This window comes from Panicum hallii, chromosome 1 (genome assembly GCF_002211085.1).
Source record: "Panicum hallii strain FIL2 chromosome 1, PHallii_v3.1, whole genome shotgun sequence".
Lineage (NCBI taxonomy): Eukaryota > Viridiplantae > Streptophyta > Magnoliopsida > Poales > Poaceae > Panicum > Panicum hallii.
In genome coordinates, this window is record NC_038042.1 from 35,292,980 (window position 1) to 35,319,472 (window position 26,493).

Below are 26,493 nucleotides of genomic sequence, written 5' to 3' on the forward strand. Positions count from 1 at the left end.
TTGCCGGGCCATTCGGGTACTAGGCTTACCGCTTACCATATTTCGCGGCATGCGGCTAGTACTTTCAAACGCTTAGCCACCACTACCACATGGTTCGGCCTTAACCACTTTTAACAAAACAGACAGGGTAAACCTTCAGGTCATGATACAACACATGACCCTGTCCATTACCCTTATAGTGGTTGCAGAATTGTAAACAAGAAACTCCTATATCGCGCGAGTGACAAGACATCACCCGACTTTTACCGGTCCTATTTAGCAGAGCATCTAAGCGATAAGAACTCGGTACAATACATTGGATTCCTAAGATTTTATGCAACTAGGGTTTCATTTCAACTCCTAGACGTAATGCAAGATATATAAAGTATAAGATTGCGTATTGCAGTAATTTGAAATACTGGGTTATGCACCGGGGCTTGCCTTTACTGGTGGGACCGAAGTTAGGGATGTTAGTATTGTTGTCTTCCGAACTTTGGTTCGGGGCTTGCGATATCCTTGGTGACGTTCATTTGGTCTTTAGAAACATCCTCCGTAGACTTCTGGGAGATCTCGTAGGTACTGCTTGCAGAAGTAGTCGTATCTACATGCAATGCAACATTACATTCAAAGTGTGCACACAAAACTATCTTACTTCACAATAAAGTTGCAATCCAACACTCATTTAACATACCACTCATATAATAACCAAAAAGATCTGAACTAAACCTAGACAGAGCTATAGGGGAACAACTAATAGAATCAGCTACTTGTTGAGGGTTACAACAGAGCCGATTGGAAACAACGGGGGTTTAGCTGATTGATGTGCTTTGGTCGTGCCTAACAGAGGCGTGCCTACTGTGCTATCTTACTGATCTAGGGTCGTGTACTTTGGCCTGTGTAGCCGATTAATAGGTGTACCGGGTTCCTAATTGATCGATGAAAGTATCGATTACTTTAGCAGAGGGGTGATTCCTAAAGCAGCTGTGTCTTAACTGGGATGTGCTTAAGTGTCATCTTAAGTAACTAGGTATGGTTGTATCTACTCGATTACGTCAGCACAACAATTGAGTGACGTACAGCCGATGGAAGTGTGGTTGAGGGTATATGACCGATAGATATAGATAGCCGATCTCTCAGTCGATAAATCGGCTGATAGAAGTGTGTGGATAAGGATGGGGAAAACTAAGGATTGATCGGCCATAACCGATATGGACAACAACTAGAATCAGCTTGGATCGGCCGATTGCAAGAGTCCTAAGATTGTGTGTGCACCTCAGATTGATCGGCTACTTGGTAGCCGATGTAGAACCGAACAACAGAATTGTATCGGCAGTAGCCGATACTAGAAAGATAACAACCATATCAGCTAACCAGCCGATGGTAGAAACATATCAAAAGAAATGTATCGGCTGACAGCTGTTACGCAGAAACATCATAGGCTCAAGGAAAATAGATGCTAGGCAGCTCAACTGATAGCCAACGCTGAAGCATAGCCGCAGAGATGTATAAGCTAAGTAGCAAAAACACATAAACTAATAGGGATCCTTTTACGAAAATGATCTTAAGGAAACGGCAATCAAGACAAGGTTAAAGTCTTGATGGCAGGGATAAGAGCACTCATATGAAAGGATTAACTAAACATCACACATCTCTATTTAAGACATATATTCTATGGCTTATTTTTCAGCTATAATACAAGCATACAATATAAGGCACAATACAACATTCATTCCCTTACATTTGACCTAGACAATTAGACCACACATCAAAGACTTTTAACTCATGATCATAACATAAAACTTGTAGATTTTGACCTAAGGATTCAAACAAAATCAATTTTGTATTTTTATGAACTTCTTTTAAAAATCTATGAAATGTAGAAGTTCACGGATTTGAAATAAAGAAGACTCTGGAAAACTTACAGAAAACACCCTAGAACTTTCTAAATCGAAGCAAATAAGTCCCTGGTCGGGGAAAACAGAGAACAGGAAGATAACGATGATATTCCGGCAAAGAGATCGCCGGCATTAGGAAGATTCAGTAGGTCAGGGCAAACCTTGGTTGTGGAGAAAAACGGATGGAAAGTGAACTCCCGTGGCGAACAGGATCGGTGATAGGAAGTGCTCGACGGTGACGAGGTTTCGTGGGTGACGAAGAAGTTTGCCGGGAAGGGTTGCCGTGCTTGATTGCATTGAGGCTCCTCCGAGCTCGTCACGCCTAACTGCCGCCTTCGCTCCACAACTCTTCCTTCCGACTCGCCTCGCCAAACTCGTAGCCGCATCGCTATCTGTGGCCTCCGCCGCCCCACGCTGAGCACTTGACGTGGTCAAACTCTGGAAGGAAACCCTGGACGCTATGCTGTTTGCGGACCAGCTGCTGTCAAATCCGTGCCGCTGTTTCCGCCTCGACTACCTCGTGCTGTTGCTCCTCTTCTTCCTCATCTGCTGCACCCGCGTCGCCTCAGCCTTGTCGCGCCGCATCTGCACACTGTCGCAATATCCGCCCGACGGCGTCTTGCACCCTTGACGCCTCGCCCAACAGCAGGACCCTCGCCTTCTTCAGCACCGCGCGCATCGGCATTTCGTCGAACACCTTAACTGCATCTTCGATACGGCCACTCCGGCACCACCAAAGATCACCGTGGCGTAGTCAGGGTCGACGCCACCGTGTTCCCACTTCTCGCGCAGAAGCCCCGCTCCGCACCGCCGGTCCTTGCGCAGGGGCTCGGCGTCGCTTGCTTCGGCCTTGCCACATTGCTCCCACGCACGTTCGAACCGCGCGCGTTCTTGGCCCGCAAGGCGCTGCTGCTCACGCGTCTGAATCCGCTCTGCGCGCCATTGCTTACTCCAGGCCGCCCAAAACCTGCACACACTGCCAGCTTCCGCGCGTCATCCGCGCATGCTCGCGCGACCCGCTCGGCGCCGCCCACGTTCCTGTCGCTCCAGCACCTGCACCGGCTCTCCAACACACGAGCTCCTGCATTGCCTAAGCCATGTCGCTCTCGCTCCCGTGCTCGCTTGACGCCAGTGCCCGCACACGCCTGTTCCCGCGTCGCGCACGCTCACTTCGAGCCGCAAACGCACGCCTACATTGGCCCAGTGCTACTGCTCCACCTCTGCATTCCGCGCTGCACGGGGCCGCCAGCGCCGCGCTTCACCTGCGCAAGCCTCCCACCCCACTGCCTGGCACAGTGCCCGCGCGCGCCCCGCACACCATCCTCCAGCACCTGCCTCCGCCTGCGCCCAGCAACTGCCGCTCGCTCCTGTGCGCCTGGCGCCTGCGCGCGCCCCGCCTGGCCCACCAGCCCGCGCGCCTAGCCCTGCTGCGGCCGCCGCCCTGGCTCCCGCGAGCCGAGCCACGCGCCGCTCCTGCCGTCGCTCGCCCCAACGCCCGCGCGCAGCCACTCTGCCGCCTGCGCGCCTGGGCCGCTCGCCGCTCGGGCCCCCGCGCTCTGGCGCCGCGTCACTGCTGCCTGGCCAGCCTCCGCCCAGCCGGAGCCGCTCGCTCGGCTCCGCCCTGCGCCGCTTGGGCTCTGGCCGCCCAGCGCCCGCCGCTCGCATCCGCTGGCGCCGCCCGCCGGCTGAGCCGCGCCGCTCGGGCTCCTGCCGAGCCGCGCCGACAGCGCCTACTGCTTGCTCCGGCCGGTGGGGAGGGGCCAGTGGAGATAGAGATGGAGACCAAGGAGAAGACACTGACGGTGGAACAAAAGGAAGCGCCAGGATAAGGATAGAGGAGGAACAGAGAGAGAAGAAGGAGGAATAGATTTCCCCAAGGACTTATACGTAAAATCAGAGAACTGCAGGGGCCTATTTGTAAAACAAAATTTCCTGTTGATTTAAAACCCTAATGAAGAAATGCCCAAAACGAAAGTTGGAGAGTTTTTCGAACTCTACAACATTGCTTTAGGGCTCAAGTTCAAAACTCAAAACTTATATTTTTACACGTGAATCTTTGAACAAAAGTTGGATTTGAATTACTTTTGTCCTAAAGAGCGTAACTTTATAAAATTCAGGACCTAAATGTAAGCATTTATGACACGTCATAATGACGGGATAGACTCGTCATAATGACGGGATAGACATGTCATGATGACTTGCACTTTTTACACTTTAGTCCTGAGTAAATTTGAAAGTTACTTTTGTAAATCAAACATTTGCATAAAAGGACTTGTACTTTTATAAAATTACGTAAATACCCTTATTTTCACCATTTTACCCAAAATTTTTTACACACTTCAACATACACATTTCCAATGAAACTTTTGGATAAATAAATATATATTTTTACCAGGGATAAAATAAGGAAAACATGTTTACAAAACCACCTTTCACTTATTTCGAAATTATCCTTCTCCAAATACATTTTGCAAAAACAACCCTAGGTTTTTCTGTAATTACAAAAATACCCTTTTTACTTGCACTTTAAATTTTCAAAAGCTTCACACAAACACACATGAGCTTTATACTAACAAACACATAGTTCACACTAACAAAATATATTTCTAGCATTGCAAGTACATGAACTGTCACAGCCTTCCCCCCTAAAAAGAATCTCGTCCCGAGATTCGGACGAAAGACTCTTAAAGGAAGAGAAGTAAATCTCTCATCAAAAGTGGCAAAAAGCAATCACATCAAAGAAAGTTGATGTTGATGGTACAGGCCATTGGAGTATAACAAGATGAGTATAACTAACATGGATAGATTGTACATGGATGAGTATGACGAGAGAAGAGAGAGAAAGGTGATCAAGTTCTCATAGAGTTAAGATCACCACATGACGATGATAAATGTCGGCGACATTCATCACAAAGCTCATGGATAGCAAGTGAGGATAGTACGAGAGGTTGATAAGTGATATTCGAAACATTCCTGCTCAAAGGTTATTATCTGAATGATTTAGATGATATTGATTGCAAAACATGCCTATTTATACCGATGCAATCAAGGAGTAACGATAAAATGCTGCAACTCAGAGTGCAATGCTCGATATATAACCATGAACATGATGCATTATGGTGATGTATGGTTACTATAATGGTGCAACACAAGGATGGAGGATTCCATGCACGATCGAAATGGTGCATATGACACAATGCAATTACCATGATGCTGGCCCAATGATGCATACACCATGATGCAAGGATGACGATGCTTGTGATGTATGCATGTAAGAAATGCATATAGTATGATGCATACCCTCATGAGTTAATGATGCATATGACTCACACTCCGCAACCGTTCTCTCGTAACTAACACCTGGGTAGTTCTATATCCTTAAGCGAGGATCAAAAGTTAGGACACTAGTAAGGTTGCATAAGAAGAGTTTGCAGTGGGGTTACATCACATATACCTAGTCACCAGTGCGCTCCTAATGGCTCAATCATGTGACTGCAGTGCACATGAGGCCTTAGGTTCCGACATGGCATCATGGTTATGTGATTAAACACCACCGCAAAAGAGGAATAGCAACCCTGTAGTGTTAACAACAACAAGATAGATTAGGAAACCGAAGACAACCCAAAGCTGTACTGGATACACCCGTTAGTCAGTCTACGGATTTTCGATGACGATGCAACACCATGCACTGACCAAAGATGGTATGTGTTATGATGCATGACTTTTGCTGGGAGAATTGTATTAAAAAAGTAATTATTGTTATACATCTTTTTAATTTATCCAAAATCATCTGAGCAAAAACTGAAGGTGCAGCTCTCAGATGTTGTAACCAGAATAGCCCACAATATAGGGACAACATCATGAAAGGATGGATTAATCACTGAATGATGGATTGAAGGGTTTGCTGATGATTATCAAGATGTAACCATCAAAGGGAAGAACTCAATGGTTCTGCCGAAATAGATTTAAAGCAAAATCAAGGATTTGATTTGGCTGTCAAGCTAAGATCGGTGATAGGGTTCAAACATAACCCAATTCACTTGATTCACAAAAGACCTTCTCACTCCAGGTTATCCTAGCAGATTACGTTGGCTCCTACCACACAAAGTCAAAACAGGCATTCAGATACATATTTCATTACATCAACGTAACAACCAAGGCAATCAGGTCAATCCAAGATGTCATGATGTATGCACGTTCTACACGTCCTCACAAACAAAAATAACTGCCAAGTAATCTTGGTCTTACGTGGTTAAGTACGGTGGCATCATATAAATACGTCTCTCCCTGTAATATCTAGTCGATAATCCTAACCGTTCAGAACCTATCGAATCGTGGTTAGCATTCCTGCAGAAAACACAATATGTATATACTGAACCTTTCATGCCAGCATATCATGAAAGCGTCCCCAATCATTACTGTTCACTATAGAAACAGCATCTGTACAATTACCGCCGTACAGACGACGTTAACATACATTATCGAAACAACGTATTCACGGGGGTACCGCAAAATGCGGGGGTGTCGCTGTTCATACCCCATACCTAACTATATACTCCCAATATAGTCAACTGAAGTCGGTATATTGGCAGCATCTCAAGTAGGCCACTGCTTGAGAAACAGCGTTCGGTTCGCATCACCGACGGGAAGGCTAACTCCCCAGTTAGCTGAGGATCCTTACCTTCTTACCTCATCGTCGAAGGTGTCGTTACAGAATATAAGGTTGGGGTTGTGCATGAATTTAAGTTTTGACACAAAGTAATGCTGGTAGTTAGTGTTATATACATATATACTATAGCCACCTCTATTTCCCTCATACACATTACCCTAGGGCTTTACGTACTAAGCTCAATCCTTAACGAATCCAACGTAGTTTTGCCAAACATTTTGTTGGTCAAACTTTTATACTGAAAGCATTTTTAAGGTAAAATATATCTCCAGGGTAACCTTATAGCTCTGATACCAGCTGTGGCAGAACCAACCTGAGTTATACCGGCTCAAGTACGCGAGTCCACTTCCGAGGGCTCAAACGTGCTTCAAACGGTATAATCCCTTGGCCTGTCGGGTAACGTCCTGATAAACCACCGATACACAGGATCAAATAAGGTTACCTCACACGAAGGTGAGTCCAGAGATACAGTCACCATCATATTTTACATCACAGAGAATTACATTACAAGAGTTTCCAAATTTAGAGAAAACATTACAAACTATTAAAGCTATGGTTTTTGGCAGCGGAAAATATACGCGATGATTTACAGCACGTCGTCAAGACGGATGTCATGCTAAGCCCAAGCACGACATCACTCGGTATCATCAATGTTGGTCGGGGATGGATCCCATTCCACGGACCAACCTTCTGGAAAAGCACAGGGCCAAGGCAAGGGAAGAGTAGGGTCTTCAAAGATATTACCTGAAAAACATAAAGCTAGCAAGGCTGAGTATACTAATACTCAGCAAGGCTTACCCGGGATTGGGTATACTTTAGCCCATAACTAGACTCATGGAGGCATTGTAAAGGTTCTGGGTTTATTTTCAGCTGAAAAGCAACAAAGAGTATGAACTACTTTCAAATTTTAGCTTTCACATTCTAGTTGATTATCCATTCTAGGTTAGCACCTACACTAAGCAAGCAAGGTAGAGATTATCATCCATCAAGATTGTTCCATCATTAGTTACACTTCTTACTATATGTGGTAAAAGGGATAAGCAGTCTCATTCATCGTGAGAGGCGGACGATTCCTGAATCAAGATTCAACCTTGCAAGGTAAACCTAACACACACGCTTGGAATACCAACAGGGCGTTCCGAAGCAACCGTTTCCCTCATATTCCGGAAGGAAACCCTGGACCACCAAACTCCACGCTGAGCACTTGACGTGGTCATACTCTGGAAGGAAACCCTGGACGCTATGCTCTTTGCGGACCAGCTGCTGTCAAATCCGTGCCGCTGTTTCCGCTTCGACCACCTCGTGCTGTTGCTCCTCTTCTTCCTCATCTGCTGGACCCGCGTCGCCTCGGCCTTGTCGCGCCGCATCTGCACACCGTCGCAATATCCGCCCGACGGCGTCTTGCACCCTTGACGCCTCGCCCAACAGCAGGACCCTCGCCTTCTTCAGCACCGCGCGCATCGGCATTTCGTCGAACACCTTAACTGCATCTTCGATACGGCCACTCCTGCAGCACCAAAGATCACCGTGGTGTAGTCAGGGTCGACGCCACCGTGTTCCCGCTTCTTGCGCAGAAGCCCCGCTCCGCACCGCCGGTCCTTGCGTAGGGGCTCGGCGTCGCTTGCTTCGGCCTTGCCGCATTGCTCCCGCGCACGTTCGAACCGCGCGCGTTCTTGGCCCGCACGGCGCTGCCGCTCACGCGTCTGAATCCGCTCTGCGCGCCATTGCTTGCTCCGGGCCGCCCAAAACCTGCACACACTGCCAGCTTCCGCGCGTCACTGCGCGCACGCTCGCGCGACCCGCTCGGCGTCGCCCACATTCCTGTCGCTCCAGCACCTGCACCGGCACTCCAACACACGAGCTCCTGCATCACCTAAGCCATGTCGCTCTCGCTCCCGTGCTCGCTTGACGCCAATGCCCGCACACGCCTGTTCCCGCGTCGCGCGCGCTCACTCCAAGCTGCAAACGCACGCCTACACTGGCCCAGTGCTACTGCTCCACCTCTGCGTTCCACGCTGCACGGGGCCGCCAGCGCCGCGCTTCACCTGCGCAAGCCTCCCACCCCACTGCCTGGCACAGTGCCCGCGCGCGCCCCGCACACCATCCTCCAGCGCCTGCCTCCGCCTGCGCCCAGCAACTGCCGCTCGCTCCTGTGCGCCTGGCGCCTGCGCGCGCCCCGCCTGGCCCACCAGCCCGCGCGCCTAGCCCTGCTGCGGCCACCGACCTGGCTCCCGCGCGCCGAGCCACGCGCCGCTCCTGCCGTCGCTCGCCCCAACGCCCGCGCGCAGCCGCTCTGCCGCCTGCGCGCCTGGGCCGCTCGCCGCTCGGGCCCCCGCGCTCTAGCGCCACGCCGCTGCTGCCTGGCCAGCCTCCGCCCGAGCCCGAGCCGCTCGCTCGGCTCCGCCCTGCGCCGCTTGGGCTCTGGCCGCCCAGCGCCCGCAGCTCGCATCCGCCGGCGCCGCCCGCCAGCTGAGCCGCGCGGCTCGGGCTCCTGCCGAGCCGCGCCGCCAGCGCCTGCTGCTTGCTCCGGCCGGTGGAGGAGAGAGAGAGGGGAGGGGCCAGTGGAGATAGAGATGGAGACCAAGGAGAAGACACTGACGGTGGAACAAAAGGAAGCGCCAGGATAAGGATAGAGGAGGAACAGAGAGAGAAGAAGGAGGAATAGATTTCCCCAAGGACTTATACGTAAAATCAGAGAACTGCAGGGGCCTATTTGTAAAACAAAATTTCCCGTTGATTTAAAACCCTAATGAAGAAATGCCCAAAACGAAAGTTGGAGAGTTTTTCGAACTCTACAACATTGCTTTAGGGCTCAAGTTCAAAACTCAAAACTTATATTTTTACACGTGAATCTTTGAACAAAAGTTGGATTTGAATTACTTTTGTCCTAAAGAGCGTAACTTTATAAAATTCAGGACCTAAATGTAAGCATTTATGACACGTCATAATGACGGGATAGACTCGTCATAATGGTTGGATAGACATGTCATGATGACTTGCACTTTTTACACTTTAGTCCTGAGTAAATTTGAAAGTTACTTTTGTAAATCAAACATTTGCATAAAAGGACTTGTACTTTTATAAAATTACGTAAATACCCTTATTTTCACCATTTTACCCAAATTTTTTACACACTTCAACATACACATTTCCAATGAAACTTTTGGATAAATAAATATATATTTTTACCAGGGATAAAATAAGGAAAACATGTTTACAAAACCACCTTTCACTTATTTCGAAATTATCCTTCTCCAAATACATTTTGCAAAAACAACCCTAGGTTTTTCTGTAATTACAAAAATACCCTTTTTACTTGCACTTTAAATTTTCAAAAGCTTCACACAAACACACATGAGCTTTATACTAACAAACACATAGTTCACACTAACAAAATATATTTCTAGCATTGCAAGTACATGAACTGTCATACTTCCGAGTCATGATACCGCACATGACCCCGTCCCTTATAGTGATTGCAGAATAATAAACATTCAATTCCTATATCGCGCGAGTGATAGGAAATCACTCGACTTCTACCGGTCCTATTAGCAGAGCATCTATTCGATAAGGACTCAGACACAATACAAAGGTTCCTAGGATTCATGCATCTAGGGTTCCATGTCAACTCCTAGACTTAATGCATAATATAGATATATATAACTTTATGAGTGCAATAATTTGAAATACTGGGTTATGCACCGGGGCTTGCCTTCTTAAGCGAGGCTAGGGTCAATGGTGTCAAAGACTTCCGAACTTTGGTTTGGGGCTTCAGTTATAACTTTGGCGACATTCGCAGGATCTTCAGAAAATCCTTGCTCGGGCTCCGGGACTAGTTCGTAGTCTCCATCGTCAATTTTCGCTGACTCTACATGATATGCAATGATTTGGATTAGGTGGTTCTTAAGTTATGAATTTTATTTCACGATAAAGTTGCAATCCAATCAATTGATGGACACAACTTCATAAAACAAGAAATTTGAAATCAAACCTACTTTTTGTATCTTATTCCAATTACCCTAATTAGTTGAATTATTTGAATTAAGTTCATACTTGAAGTTTAAATTTAAATCTTAGACAAAACAGTACTATAAATCTTGAAAATTTTACTATGAACTATTCAACTATAGAATATTATATGGTAAAAAGATCTAGGCATGAAACCCTTAGTAACATGCTGGAATAAATTTAAACTATTTCTAGCTTGATTTGCGTAAGTTTAAATTAATTCCAACTAGAGTTCAGTACTATAGGTAAATTTTTCACACAAGATCACTTATACCTTAAACAGACTACACACCAAAAATCATAAGCAATAGAGCTAGCATGCAAAAGTTATACATAGAATACCCTTTTGGTTAAACTTTAAAATAACTGTAAAAATATTTAGCTTCAAACCAAACTCTAGTAACAAAAGTTATAGAATTTACTTCAAGGATTCAAACAAAACTAGTTTGGCATTTTTCTGAAGTTTCTACAAATTTCTAAAGATCACTGATTTTGATATGGGGGAAAACTAGAATCTTGCAGCCAGGCCCTCGGAAAGATTTAAATCATTGCAATTGGGTCATTCGCTTGTCGGAAAAGAGAAGCCGAGGTGCGCCGGCCAAATTCCGACGACGGTGGTCGCCGGCAGCAAGGGGGCACCGGTCAGGAAGGTTCAAGGGACTAAGGCGGTCCTAACTAGGGGTGATGTGTAGGTTGGGGTTGGTCGAAGGGGGTAGAACGGCGGTGAACCGAGGCGGCGGCGACGGAGCTCAACCATGGTGATGGTGTTCCGGTGTGACGGCTCACCGGTGGTGGATCAGAGGTGTGCGAAAAGCTCCAGGAGAGTAATCGGTTCAATTAAACACCTTGGCAAGGGCTGGGATGGCCGGAGGGATGGGTTCCCACGGCGACCCGGGACCGCGGTGAAGGGGGGGGGAGCTCATCGGCGAGGTGGATGCAGTGCTTAAGGGTGGCGGTGGAGGGGCTAGTGAGCTTCACGGGATCACGGCGAAGCTACTGAGGGGGTTGTCGTGGTCCGAGAAGGAGCGGGGCGAGCTGACGATGGCACGGCGGTCGGCGGCAGAAGGTGAGCGGCGATGATCCAGTGGAGATGAAGTCGAGAAAGGCAAACAACGGCCGTGCGAGTAGATATAAGTAGTTGAAGGGAAGCTAATGGTCATGCTGTGGGGTTAAGAAGTGGCACGGCGCGCAGTAGCTGCTGCTGGCGGTCGGCGGCGCATCGTGGCGGCCGGGCGGAGCTCGGGCAGAGGCGGGGCGGCATGGCGTGCGTGGAAGAGAACCAGAAGAGGGAAGCTAGGGCGGCGCATGGCTTGGAGATGACGCATGGATGCTACCCGAGTAAACAATGGTGCTGGCGGAGCTGCAGTGGCGATGAGCTACGGCGGCGATGGCAAGGAGCTGCTGTCGGCTCGGGCGGCGGCGTGGCGCGCTCGGGGAAGGCCAGCAGGAGGAGCTAAGGCGGTGGGCGAGCTCGGGGGCGACGCGTGGAGCGGCGCTGGAGCAGGAGAGAGCCTTGGGCGGCGCGGCACAAGGACCTGTAGCGGCGCTGTCGTTCGGCAGAGGAGGAAGAAGAAGGGGGCGCGTTAGGGGCTGATTTGCAAAAATCAAAAGTTCCAGGGACCTCTCTGTAAATCAAAATTCCTCACTGTTTTAAAGCTTAAATAAGAAAATGGTAAAAATAAAAGTTGTAGAACTTTTCAAACCCTACAACTTTTATTTAGGGCTCAACACCAAAAACTCAAAGAATAGAACATTATTTTAAAACTTTGGACTCAACTCAAACTTTTCAAAGTTTTTGTCCTAAGTTAGGTAAATTTCATGCAACTTTGGATTGAATTGCAAGTTTAGGTAATGTAATGATGACTAACACTTTTACTCTTTGAACCCTAGTCAAAATTGGAAGTTACATGTGTAATTCAAATATTTTGCATAAAAGGACTCCTACTTTTGAAAAATTACACATAAGTTCTTATATTCACTCATTCACACAACTGCACACAATTCAATACACACATTACACATTCCTTCCTAGTGTTTTAAAATTTTGACACCTAGGGTGTTACAATCTTCCCCCCTAAAAGGAATCTCGTCCCGAGATTACAGGAGTGGTAGATATGGAATGTGATGACCTAAGGATTCTTAAGAAACTCGGGAAAGTTTCTCTGAAGATAATCTTCAGTTTCCCAGGTAGCTTCTTCTACAGTATGATGGTCCCATAAGATCTTATACATCTTAATCTTCTTTCTTCTAGTGACTCTTTCTTTGGTATCTAGAATTTGAATGGGCCGTTCGACATAAGATAGATCAGGCTCGATCTCGATGGCTTGTTGTTCAAGGATCTCAGTAGGCACTTTGATGCATTTCTTGAGTTGAGATATATGAAAGACGTCATGAATGGCGGCCAACTGAGAAGGAAGACGAAGTCTGTAAGCCACTAGGCCACAGGCTTCGGTGATTTCGAAAGGTCCGACATATCGGGGTGCTAATTTTCCCTTTATGCCGAAACATTGAACACCCTTAATAGGAGATACTCGAAGATAGACATGATCTCCTATTTGGAATTGTAAGGGTTTTCTCCTTTGGTCTGCATAATTTTTCTATCTAGACTGGGCTGCCTTAAGGTTTGCTTGGATAATCTTGACCTTATCTTCAGCTTCGGTAACTAAATCGGGTCCGAAGATTTGGCGTTCACCAGTCTCAGACCAACTCAAAGGAGTTCGACACCTTCGACCGTACAACACCTCAAAGGGAGCCATTTGAAGACTGGACTGATAGCTGTTGTTATAAGAAAATTCGGCCAAGGCTAGACATTTGTCCCAGTTCGTACCATAGTGAATGATACAAGCTCGGAGCATGTCTTCAAGGATTTGATTGACTCGCTCAGTCTGTCCATCAGTTTGTGGATGGTATGCAGAGCTGCGAATCAGCTTGGTTCCAAGAGAAAATTGCAATTGCTCCCAGAAGCGTGCAATGAACTGTGCCCCACGATCAGAAATGATCGTCTTAGCCACGCCATGGAGACGAACGATTTGATCTAGATAGATCTCAGCATACTTTTTGGCGTTGTAAGTAGTATGCACGGGAAGGAAATAGGCAGTCTTGGTTAATCGATCTATGATTACCCAAATGGAGTCATGCCTTAGGGAGGTGTTGGGTAAGCCAACGATGAAATCCATGCTGATATCCTCCCACTTCCATGAGGGAATGGGTAGAGGTTGAAGAATACTAGCAGTTTTAAGATGACTGGACTTAACTCTTTGGCAAATATCACACTCCGAGACATACTTTGCAATTTCACGCTTCATATGAGTCCACCAAAAGTTCTATTTCAAATCCTGGTACATCTTGGTACTGCTGGGGTGCATAGAAAATTTGGACAGATGGGCCTCGTCCAAAATCTTCTTACGAAGTTTATGGTCCTTGGGTACAATGAGGCGTTCGTTGAACCATAGAACTCCTTCGTGATCTATTCATAAGCATTTGTACTTGTGCTAACTTCTGTTTGATGGTTCTGACCCCTTTGTCACGCTGTTGCGCCAGAACGATGTTATCCCCAAGCGTAGCTTCAACTGAGAGATGGTTCAAGCTACCTTGAGGAATGATCTCTAGATTGAGTTTCCTCATCTCCCAACAAAGAGTCTCATTGAAAGCTTCCATTGACAAGCAAGAGCAATGCACTTTGCAGCTAAGTGCATCTGCAACGACGTTGGCCTTGCCTAGATGATAGTGCACTTCTAGATCATAATCCTTGATAAGCTCTAGCCAGTGTCTTTGCCTCATACTTAGATCTGCTTGCGTGAAGATGTACTTGAGGCTTTTATGGTCAGTATAGATATGGCACTTTGTACCCATCAGATGATGTCTCCAAATCTTAAGTGCATGGATAACAGCTGCGAGTTCAAGATCATGAGTAGGATAGTTTTGTTCATGAGTCCTGAGTGCTCGCGATGCATAAGCAATCACTCGGTTGTCCTGCATAAGTACACAATCAAGTCCGATTCCCGAAGCATCACAATAGATGTCAAAAGGTTTGGAAACATCTGGTTGAGCCAGAACTGGGCAGTAGTGAGATGTGCTCTGAGGGTGTGGAATGCATCCTCACATTTCTGATCCCAGGAGAATTTAACTCCTTTCTTTAGCAGTTCGGTCATAGGTTTAGCTATTCTTGAGAAGTCAGGAATGAAACGACGATAATAGCCAGCTAGACAAAGAAAACTGCGGATCTGGTGGACTGATGTAGGAGGTTTCCAGTCCATCACTTCTTGGACTTTACTGGGATCAATGGATATACCGTCATTGGAGATGGTACGTCCTAGAAATTTAACGGTATCCAGCCAAAATTCACATTTAGAGAATTTGGCATATAAGTGGTGGTCTCTCAATCTTCAAAGAACAACATGGAGATGTTTCGCATGATCTTCTGGATTTTTGGAGTAGATTAGAATGTCATCAATGAAGACCACTATGAATTTATTGAGTTCTTGCATGAAGACAGAATTCATGAGATACATAATGTATGCTGGGGCATTGGTAAGGCCAAACGACATGACCAGATATTCATAGAGTCTATATCTGGTGGAAAAGACTGTTTTTGGAATGTCACTTGGCCTGATCTTGATTTGATGATATCCGGAGCGGAGGTCAATCTTAGAGAATACCTTGGCTCCGGCTAACTGATCAAATAGAATGTCAATGCGGGGCAGAGGATACTTATTTTTGATGGTTACCGCATTGAGGGGACAATAATCTACACATAGCCTTAAGCTATTGTCTTTCTTCTTCACGAATACGGCTGGACAACCCCATGGTGAAGCACTCGGACAGATGTAACCCTTATCAAGGAGGTCTTGGAGTTGGATTTTTAACTCTGTCAGCTCATTGGGTGGCATACGATAGGGCCTCTTAGAGATGGGGGCTGTGCCGGGTTGTAGTTCTATGACAAACTCAATATCTCTGTCCGGTGGCATTTCAGGTAAATCATCTGGAAAAACATCTAGGTATTCGCAAACAATAGGGATGTCCTTTAATTTGATCCCTTCTACAGCATAAGCACAAGAGTGCCTTGTTCGTGTCTGAGCATGGTGCAGATAACAATACGAACTTAGACTCTATAGTGCGGAGCCATGCATCAGCATCAAGGGGCTCGTCTACTTTATGGAACAGTGGGGGCTGAGTGTTGAGAAAATCTTGGTAACTAGCCGATGGGGGTTCATCACGACCTCGGGACTGGTGATGAAATTGACCCATTTGAGCCTGTACTAGCTGGTTCAGAAGTTCCGTCTATCGGGCCATGACTTCTGCTAGATTTGGCGGGGCTGGTGGCGGTTGTTGGGAACCGCTATCTTGGTCTGCCCAGAAACCTTCCGGAGTTCCACGAGTAGCTCCAACCATCTGAAACAAAGGAGTTGTCCATTATCAACAACATATTCTTGCTCTCCTTTTCAGATGATATACAGCCGCTAAATAGATATGTAAGTCACATATTCTGTTTAACCAACTCATTCAAGGTGCAAAGGTGTTGAAACCAGACAACGGAACACAAGGCTTAGATTATAGAGCAGACACTGGTTGTCCTTTATATATTATATCAGGATGGTTCGATTGCTACGGGTCAAACCATACGTACACAGGCCATCTATGTTACAGCAAATGGCCCTGGGTCTAGGTAGACTACTCACTATTTATGCCACACATTCTACACTGGTTACATCTGAAGAATCGACGATTTGGATGGACTAAAAATCATCAAAGTCGCCTACGGAGGATTGGCTGCCGAAAGAGGAGTGATCTGGCTGAGGGTTAGGCTCTGGGTTTCCGTGCTCAGAGTCGAGATTAGAAACTCCCTCAATCTCCTCGGGTTCTTCTTTTCCGCCTTCAGGTGCTACAGGTACAATATGAGGTATTGGCTGCTACTGAAGTTCATCGATGTGAGCATGAGCGTCATCAATCTCAAGGATAAGGTCATGGACTTGCTCCTGGAGGAACTCGATAATTGTATCACGTTGAGTGATTATGGCATCACTCTCATTGATTTGATCCTCCCGGAGGATAATAGTCCCATTCCGCTCTGCGATAACTTCCTCCTTTTCCGTGACCAATGCTTGAAGTGCTTCTATCTGAGTGACCTGTCGATCGGCATTTCTGTAGTGACCTTGAGCGATACTGGTCAACTGACCCATACCGCGGCGCAGCAAGATCTGATAGTGATGTTGAATATTCATGAATCTGATAATACCACGGAGCGTCTCTTCAGCTAAATCTCCCAGCATATGACCATAATGAGCTATCCGGAAGTTCCACTCGGGATCACTGGAATCTATTGCAGGGAATAAGCCGATAGGATGCCCTGCAACTTCCATGTGATGCTGGTTGCAGAAAGTGTGGATGGCCTCAAGAGCTGCGGTCTCAATGGTGTCGACGAGACGATAGCCAACCACATCGACCTCGATGGGCTGCCACTGAGAATGAAAAGGATGCTGAAGGATGGTCATCTTAACTCTGCACCGAGGAACACCTTCCTCCCTATATTCCACTCCATCGTACTGTGGAGGCTTGGTGTAAAAGAATAGCCTAAGCGATTCCCATAAGAGACGGGGAAAACCCTCCCAGTGCAAGGCATTGGTATGGAGATGCCCTGCATGATCCCAAAAGATGTTTGAAGGAGCCGCCATCTGAAACAAGAATTCAGATGGTGAGATTTTGAAGGATGCTGAAAACCCAACTAAGACTACCACAAGAATCCTAGTGAAACCACACTAAAGATAGACAACACTCTATTTGTCCTTAAAAGAACAACACATTCAATGCGCTCATTTTGTTTGATAATGGATTATGCATGCACGTACTATTCGACCTCACAACCAAAACAATTGCCGAATATCTTCGGACTTACGTGGTTAATTTCGGTGACATAATACATACGTCTCTCACTAATAACTAATCGATAAGTCCTATCCGTCTTAACCTCTTAATCGTGGTTAGTGTACCCACAGAAACCATAGGTATATAACATGAACCTTTCATGGCAGCACGACATGAAAGCGTTCCCAAATAGTACTATTCACTATAGAAACAGTATCCGTACAATTTCCACCGTACGGACGACGTTAGCATACGTTACGTCTGTAACATATTCACGGGGGTACCGTTTAAAATGGGGGTATGAACAGCGATCGCCATACCCTGCGCCGAACCATATACTCCCAATATGATCAACTAATTGTTGATATATTGGCAGCATCTCAAGTAAGCCACTGCTTGACAAACAGAGTTCGGTTCGCATCACCGATGGCAAGGCCAATCTCCCTCAGTTGGCTGAGGATCCTTACCTTCTTGTCTCTACGTCGAGGAACAAAACAATACATCTAGATATCTAGGGTTGGTTGTGCTCGAAAGTAAGTTCTAACAGAAAGTAGTGCTGCAAATTAGAACTGACCATACATATATATGTACTAGTAGCCACCTGATAATTCCCATATAAATCCCTAGGGCTTTACGATCCAAGCACCAACCTTAACGAATCCAACGCACTTTGCAAATTATTTTGTTAAGCACATTTTATCCTGAAAACATTTTTAAGAGCTGCTGCAGTTGTAGTACCGATTGTAAAAATAAACCTACAGCTCTGATACCAGCTGTGGCAGAACCGTCTAAATTATTCCGGCTCAAGCGCGCTAGTCATCGCTGTACAGGCGATCATAACTCAACGCACTTCAAACGGAACAACCCATTGGTCTGTCGGGTCACCGCCCGATACAACCACGGTTCAATAGGATCGAAGCAGGTTTACCTCACACGAAGTCGAGTTTACAATCACGCAACAGCTCACCAACTTTTAGTCCACAGAATAAGTAAATATTATTACAAACTGTTTCAAAAGTAAGTAAACTTATACAGACATAGTTTAAAACAACAAGCTAAACAGCTTGTCCAGAGTCATAGCGGAAGAGAGAAAGTTATTAACATCACGACTACACATGTCCGGAGGGTCATTGCCAGCCGGGGACGGATCCCACTCCACGGACCAGCCACATGGAACAGAGAAAGGCCAGGCTGGACTATCCGTTTGGTTTTCAGCGGCCATACCTGAAAGATAGACTAGACAGACTGAGTGTACTAATACTCAGCAAGACTTACCCGAGCTTGGGTATACTTAGCCCATAACAAGACCATGAAGGATTGAGAGGCTCTGGTTTTTTTTGCTGAAAAGCATCAAAAAGTATGATCTAATTTTCATATTTTAGCTTTCAGATTCTAGTTTCATTAACCATTCTAGGTAAGCACCTATACTAAACAAGCAAGGTTGAGATTTGCATCCATCAAGATTATTCCAACAATAGTTACTGTTCTTACTCTATGTGGTAGAAAGAGCAAGCAGTCTCAATCTCCGCGAGAAACGGACGATTCTGAATTGAATTTCAAACCTTGCAAGGGTATACCTAACTCACACGCTTGGAACATTCAACGATCGTTCCGAAGCAACCGTTTCCATCATATTCCGGGTTATTGATCAGGGCCACCACAAGCGATTGCAGGACCATATGCACATCCAATGTGCAGGACGTACGTCTGTAGCGCGACTACATGATCGTACTCCTGTCTGCTATGCAGAACATACTCCTACACATCAGTGCGTGTGTATAACAAAAACTAATCAATCGAGTGGTGGAGACATGTCCATTTGCCGAGCCAATCCGGTACTAGGCTTACCGCGTACCATATTTACGGCATGTGGCTAGTACTTTCAAACGCTTGACCACAGCTACCACACACTACGACCTTATCAACTTTTATCAACACAGATGGGGTAACCTTCCAAGTCATGATACCGCACATGACCCCGTCCATCATCCTTATAGTGATTGCAGAATAATAAACATTCAATTCCTATATCGCGCGAGTGACAGGAAATCACTCGACTTCTACCGGTCCTATTAGCAGAGCATCTATTCGATAAGGACTCAGACACAATACAAAGGTTCCTAGGATTCATGCATCTAGGGTTCCATGTCAACTCCTAGACTTAATGCATAATATAGATATATATATATATATAACTTTATAAGTGCAATAATTTGAAATACTGGGTTATGCACCAGGGCTTGCCTTCTTAAGCGGGGCTAGGGTCAGTGGTGTCAAAGACTTCCGAACTTTGGTTCGGGGCTTCAATTATAACTTCGGCGACGTTCGCAGGATCTTCAGAAAATCCTTGCTCGGGCTCCGGGACTAGTTCGTAGTCTCCGTCGTCGATTGTCGCTGACTCTACAAGATATGCAATGATTTGGATTAGGTGGTTCTTAAGTTATGAATTTTATTTCACGATAAAGTTGCAATCCAATCAATTGATGGACACAACTTCATAAAACAAGAAATTTGAAATCAAACATACTTTTTGTATCTTATTCCAATTACCCTAATTAGTTGAATTATTTGAATTAAGTTCATACTAGAAGTTTAAATTTAAATCTTAGACAAAATAGTACTATAAATCTTGAAAATTTTACTATGAACTATTCAACTATAGAATATTATATGGTAAAAAGATCTAGGCATGAAAACCTTAGTAACATGCTGGAATAAATTTAAACTATTTCTAGCTTGATTTGCATAAGTTTAAATTAATTCAAACTAGAGTTCAGTACTATAGGTAAATTTTTTACACAAGATCATTTATACCTTAAACAGACTACACACCAAAAATCATAAGCAATAGAGCTAGCATGCAAAAGTTATACATAGAATACCCTTTTGGTTAAACTTTAAAATAACTGTAAAATTATTTAGCTTCAAACCAAACCTTAGTAACAAAAGTTATAGAATTTACTTCAAGGACTCAAACAAAACTGGTTTTGGCATTTTTCTGAATTTTCTACAAATTTCTACAAATTTCTAAAGATCACTGATTTTGATTTGGGGGAAAACTAGAATCTTCCAGCCAGGCCCTCGGAAAGATTTAAATAATTGCAATTGGGTCCTTGGCTCATCGGAAAAGAGAAGCCGAGGTGCGCCGGCCAAATTCCGGCGACGGCGGTCGCCGGCGGCGAGGGGGCACCGGTCAGCAAGGTTCAAGGGACTAAGGCGGTCCTAGCTAGGGGTGATGTGCAGGTTGGGGTTGGCCGGAGGGGGTAGAACGGCGGTGATGGAGCTCAACCACGGCGTAGGTGTTTCGGCGTGACGGCTCACCGGTGGTGGATCAGAGGTGTGGGGAAAGCTCCAGGAGAGTAAGGCGGTTCAATTGATCACCTTGGCAAGGGCTGGGATGGCCGGAGGGATGGGCTCCCACGGCGACCCGGGACGGTGGCAAAGGGGGGGAGCTCCTCGGCAAGGTGGATGCAGTGCTTAAGGGTGGCGGTGGAGGGGCTGGTGAGCTTCACGGGATCACAGCAAAGCTACTGAGGGGGCTGTCGTGGTGTGAGAAGGAACGGGGTGAGCTGACGACGGCGCGGCGGTCGGCGGCAAAAGGTGAGCGCGGCGGTGATCCAGTGGAGACGAAGTCGAGAAAGGCAAACAACGGCCGTGCGAGTAGATATAAGTAATCGAAGGGAAGCTCCTGGTCGTGCTGTGGGGTTAAGAAGTGGCACGGCACGCAGTAGCTGCTGCTGGCGGGCGGCGGCGCATCATGGCGGCCGGGCGGAGCTCGGGTAGAGGCGGGGCGGTGTGGCGCGCACGGAAGAGAACCAGAAGAGGGAAGCTAGGGCGGCAGATGGCTTGGAGACGGCACGTGGATGCTACCCGAGTAAACAATGGTGCCGGCGGAGCTGCAGCGGCGATGAGCTATGGCGGCGACAGCAAGTAGCTGCTGTCGGCTCGGGCGGCGGCGTGGCGCGGTCGGGGAAGGCCAGCAGGAGGAGCTAAGGCGGTGGGCGAGCTCCGGGGCGACGCGTGGAGCAGCGCTGGAGCAGGAGAGAGAGCCTTGGGTGGCATGGCACGAGGGCCTGCAGCGGCGCTGTCGCACAGCAAAGAAGGAGGCAGAGGAGGAAGAAGGGGGCGTTAGGGGCTGATTTGCAAAAATCAAAAGTTCCAGGGACCTCTCTGTAAATCAAAATTCCTCACTGTTCTAAAGATTCAATAAGGAAATGGTAAAAATAAAAGTTGTAGAACTTTTTAAACCCTACAACTTTTATTTAGGGCTCAACTCCAAAAACTCAAAGAATAGAACTTTATTTTAAAACTTTGGACTCAACTCAAACTTTTCAAAGTTTTTGTCCTAAGTTAGGTAAATTTCATGCAACTTTGGACTGAATTGCAAGTTTAGGTAATGCAATGATGACTAACACTTTTACTCTTTGAACCCTAGTCAAAATTGGAAGTTACATGTGTAATTCAAATATTTTGCATAAAAGGATTCCTACTTTTGAAAAATTACACATAAGTCCTTATATTCACTCATTCACACAATTGCACACAATTCAATACACACATTACACATTCCTTCCTAGTGTTTTAAAATTTTGACACCTAGGGTGTCACACGTTAACATACATTACATCTACAATGTATTCACAGGGATACCGTAAAATGCGGGGTATGAACAACGATCACCACACACTGTGCCTAACCATATACTCCCAATATAACCAACCGAAGTTGATATATTGGCAGCATCTCAAGTAGGCTACTGCTTGAGAATCAGAGTTCGGTTCATATCACCGACGGGAAGGCTAACTCCCCAGTTAGCTGAGGATCCTTACCTTCTTACCTCATCGTCGAAGGTGTCGTTACAAAATGTAAGGTTTGGTTGCGCATGAATTTAAGTTCTAACACAAAGGTAATGCTGGAAGTTAGAGTTATATATATACACTATAGCCACCTCTAACTCCCTTATTAAACATCACCCTAGGGTTTTACGTACTAAGCACAATTCTTAACGGAACCAACGTAGTTTTGTAAAATACGTTGTTGGTTCAATTTTATACTAAATGTATTTTTAGGGAAATTCATATCTCCGGAGTACACTTGTTAGCTCTGATACCAGCTGTGGCAGAACCAACCTGAATTACTATAACATTCAGGTAATTAGGGATATAGACACTAGGTATTAATGTGATATAGGTATGCTTGCTATAATACATACAAGTTGTACAAGAACTAGGGGTATATCTGTAAATTTTGAATTGTAAAAGTCCTTGAGTGTAATTTGGTGAATATATTATTAAGTGTCAAACCTAAATGATTATAGAGAAGAAAAATGCAAAAGTTAAGTAAAACCTAAGAAAAATAGACTTTTGTTGGAAACTAAGGACCTATGTGTAAATAACACAAAGGTATAAGGGTTTACATGTGAAATGGTTGAAAGATAAAAGTAAAAACTCAGTTTTACTTAAGGGCTAAAGTGTAAAAAAAGGTTAGTCATGATTACACTGCATGCAATCTGGCAAAAAGACCCTAAACATTAAAGCATTTTGCTTAATTATAACAAAAGCTTTATAAATTGAGTTGGGTTCAAAAATTTAAAATAAAACTGTATCCTTTGAGATTTTGAACTTGAACCCTAAAGCACTATTGTAGGGTTTGAAATGGTTTACAACTTTGCTTTAGACATTTTTCTCATTAGGATTTTGTATCAACGGGAATTCTTTCTTTACAGAGGAGCCTGGAAATTTCTAAAATTGTAAACAAGTCCTTCTGACTCCTGCCTGCTTCTTCTTCCTCTGTCACTGCCGCTTCCCCTTTGCTTCGCTCTGCCACCGCCGCTCACCGCCGGCGCAGTACCTCGAGCTCCACCTCCAGCTCCTGCACGTGCCCACGCGTCACCCCCTACCTCCCCCACCTCTGCTCCCCTCCCTCCCTGGCGTCTCCTGCGCTCGCCACGCGCGCGCCACCCCTGCTCGGCCGCCACCGAGCCGCCGCCGTGGCAAGCCCCAAATCGAGCGCCCAGTCCCTGTGTTTGCGCGCGCTTGAGCACTACAACTACCCCGCCGAGCTGTTGGTCGCATTCTTCTCCTCCTTCTCCACTCCCACGCCTCGGAACGCCGCAGTCATTGCCGCCCGAACGCCGGCGAGCTCGAGCTCACCGTCGCCCCACCCCTCCACCGCTGCTCCGCCTGCACTGACCCCAGTTTCAGCTACACATCATCCTCGCGCAGCTTCCCGGCCATTTCCCTTCCCCGCTTGGACGCCGTAGCGCCGCCGCGCCATTCTCCCCGGCCGCCGCCTCTGCCTCGCCGTGGGCAGGCCCACACAGACCTCCCCGACGCCATCCAAAACCTCCAGAAGGTTGCCCTCAACTCCCTTATGTTGTTCCACCTCTTCTCCCCCGCCGCCGGCGACGAGCCTCGCCGGAATCAACGGTCAAAGTTGTTTCCCCCGCTCTGACTCCGGCCAGGGGCTACATTGCAAGCATTCAAATTCTTATAGGGTCTTTTATGCAAAGTTTCAATCCCTCCCTCTCTTTCAAATCAGTGAAGTTCAAAAATGTATAGAAAATCATAGAAAAATCAGAAAAATACCAAACTTGTTGGGATAGAAACCTTGTGATGTATTCTACAACTTTTATTTTATAATCATGCTATTAAAATGCATAGTTTGTTCTGTATTTTAAATACAAGTAAAGGGATGCTTTAATTGAATCTTGTGATCCATAACCTTGCTGCTGTTGATTTTTGGAGCATGTGTTAAATATGGTTTGAGTAGCCTTGTGTAAATTTTTGAGGCTTAGATCAGCCCTCTAGCTAGAATATTTTGCTACCTTTGTTATATGTTAATGAAACCTTCACAAATTAATTTCAAAAGCATCTGTGCATATTTATGGATGAAATTTCTACCATAACTTGATCTTTATAAGTATGATCCATCATAAAAATTTGAGAATCAGAAACCTAATACAACTTGAGTTATAAGTTTCAAGCTTAAATTCAAAGGTAATTCATAAATAATAATTATTATGCATGAAAAATTATGAAACTTTTCTGGAATACTAGTCTTGAGTAGTTTATGATGTCCTTAAATTTTGAACCCTAGTTTTAGTGTAAAACTCCAGTTATATTTGCATCTTGAAATTTCAATGTTGATTTTGTTTAATTTTGTGGCTTAGTTCCTTTTAGAATAAAATTCCAATAAAACTACAGTAAATATATCTAATATCAATCTATTCTCAGTAATTTTTAGCTCCTGTTTTGAAATATCTTGCTCTGTAAAAAAAATTCTTCCAAGTTAAACATATTGTTTAATTAAATGATTTGTTCTAATTTATCTATTGCACAAAATATTTAAAAAGAATTAGGGTAATGTTATTTCAATTAAACCCACTTAGGATAATTTTCATAGTATTAATTTATTTTTTTTCTTCCTAATTTAAAATTTGCTTAATTAATCAAAAGTCAGCCATAATTAAATAATAACCTAAGGTTAATTACAATGTTTAGTTAACAGAATAAATGAAGTTACTAAGTGTGTTTAGTTGTTGTTTATGGTAACCAAACATGCTACCTAATGTAGTTAGTTGGATGTTTAGGGTAACCCACCCTGTTGCTTAACGTAACTAGTTAGTTTACTGTTGCCCAGTACAGGGTAGTTAGGTTGTTTGTTGAAATATAGTGTTCTTTTGTTTGGATTGCAATTTTATTGTGAAATAACATAAAAGAATGTGCATTCCATAACTTATAACTATGCATCTCATGTAGACTCGACCGCTCTCGGCAACGGTGACTACGAGCTCATTCTGGAACAAGGAGTGGAATCAGCTGAAGACCCCGGGAACGCTGTCGAAGGTTTAACTGAAGCTCCGAACCAAAGTTCGGACAACTTTGACCCTACTGCCCCCAATCCTACGCAAGAAGGCAAGCCCCGGACATAACCCCTACTTTATTTACACTGCAAACTATACTATTTATATATATCTTTATGCATTAAGTTCTTAGGAATTGTTTGGAAACCTTAGTTGCATAATTCCAGGAACTGATGTATTGAACACTAGAACTTGAGTCCGAATAGCTGCTCTGCTTATAGGACCGGTAGAAGTCGAATGATTTCCTGTCACTCGCGCGACATAGGAATTGTAATGTTTACATTCCTGTTATCACTATAAGGATGACGGACGGGAGTTTTGTGAGATATCATGGTTGAGATGTGTTGGAGGAATTCTCCAGCCGGGTGGCGGAAAGCACCCGCCTAATCCTAGTTAAGGATGGGTTTGGAGGAGACTTAGGAGCGCTCGATTGGTGGACAGAATGAACTCAGGAAGGACACGAAGGTTTAGAGTGGTTCGGGCCGCCGGAGCGTAATACCCTACGTCCACTTAGGAGTCGTATTGTTTGTGTAAGCCTGGATGGAACTTAGCCTGGACTTGTGTGTCTGAGAACCTGTCTTCTAACGAGTACACTCTCCCTTTTATAGTACAAGGGGAGCGCTTACACTGTGCGGGGCCCCGACAGGTGGGCCCGGCCAGCAGGAGCCTGTTCTATGAGAGATGTGGAGGTCTTCATCTCCAGCTCCTCTCCGTAGTCTTCTCAACCGGGAAGTTGATGTGCGTATCTGCAACCTGGATACAGTCGTATGCAGCCCTGCAGGCACAGTGACCGCTGTCAGCGTCGCCCAACAGCGAAGCCGTGCTGTCACTGTTGGGATGTAACCTCCAGTCAGGCGGTGAAACAGCGCTGACCCGCTGCGTGCGCACTATTGCAGCGCACGCCTTGGCTCGCCTATTACAGGCCATCATCACGCACGCAGCGCCGAGACGGGTCTGTACACAGTCCGCGCACTGTGCACGGTGATACGACGCGCCACCTTGGAAACAGGCGGTCTTATACCGTGGTGTCAGCCTACCTGCCCCGTGTGTCAGTGGCAGGCCGCTCTTTTTGACTTGGGCGCACCCGGCCCAGCTACCGCATTAAACGCTGGTAGGTGGGCTGGAGACCCGCGAAGGGCCTCTAGCCGCAGGCACGCGGCAGGGCCAGCCCCGCTCCCTTCGCAGGACGGCACGTGGCGGCACCGGACCCCTCCCCG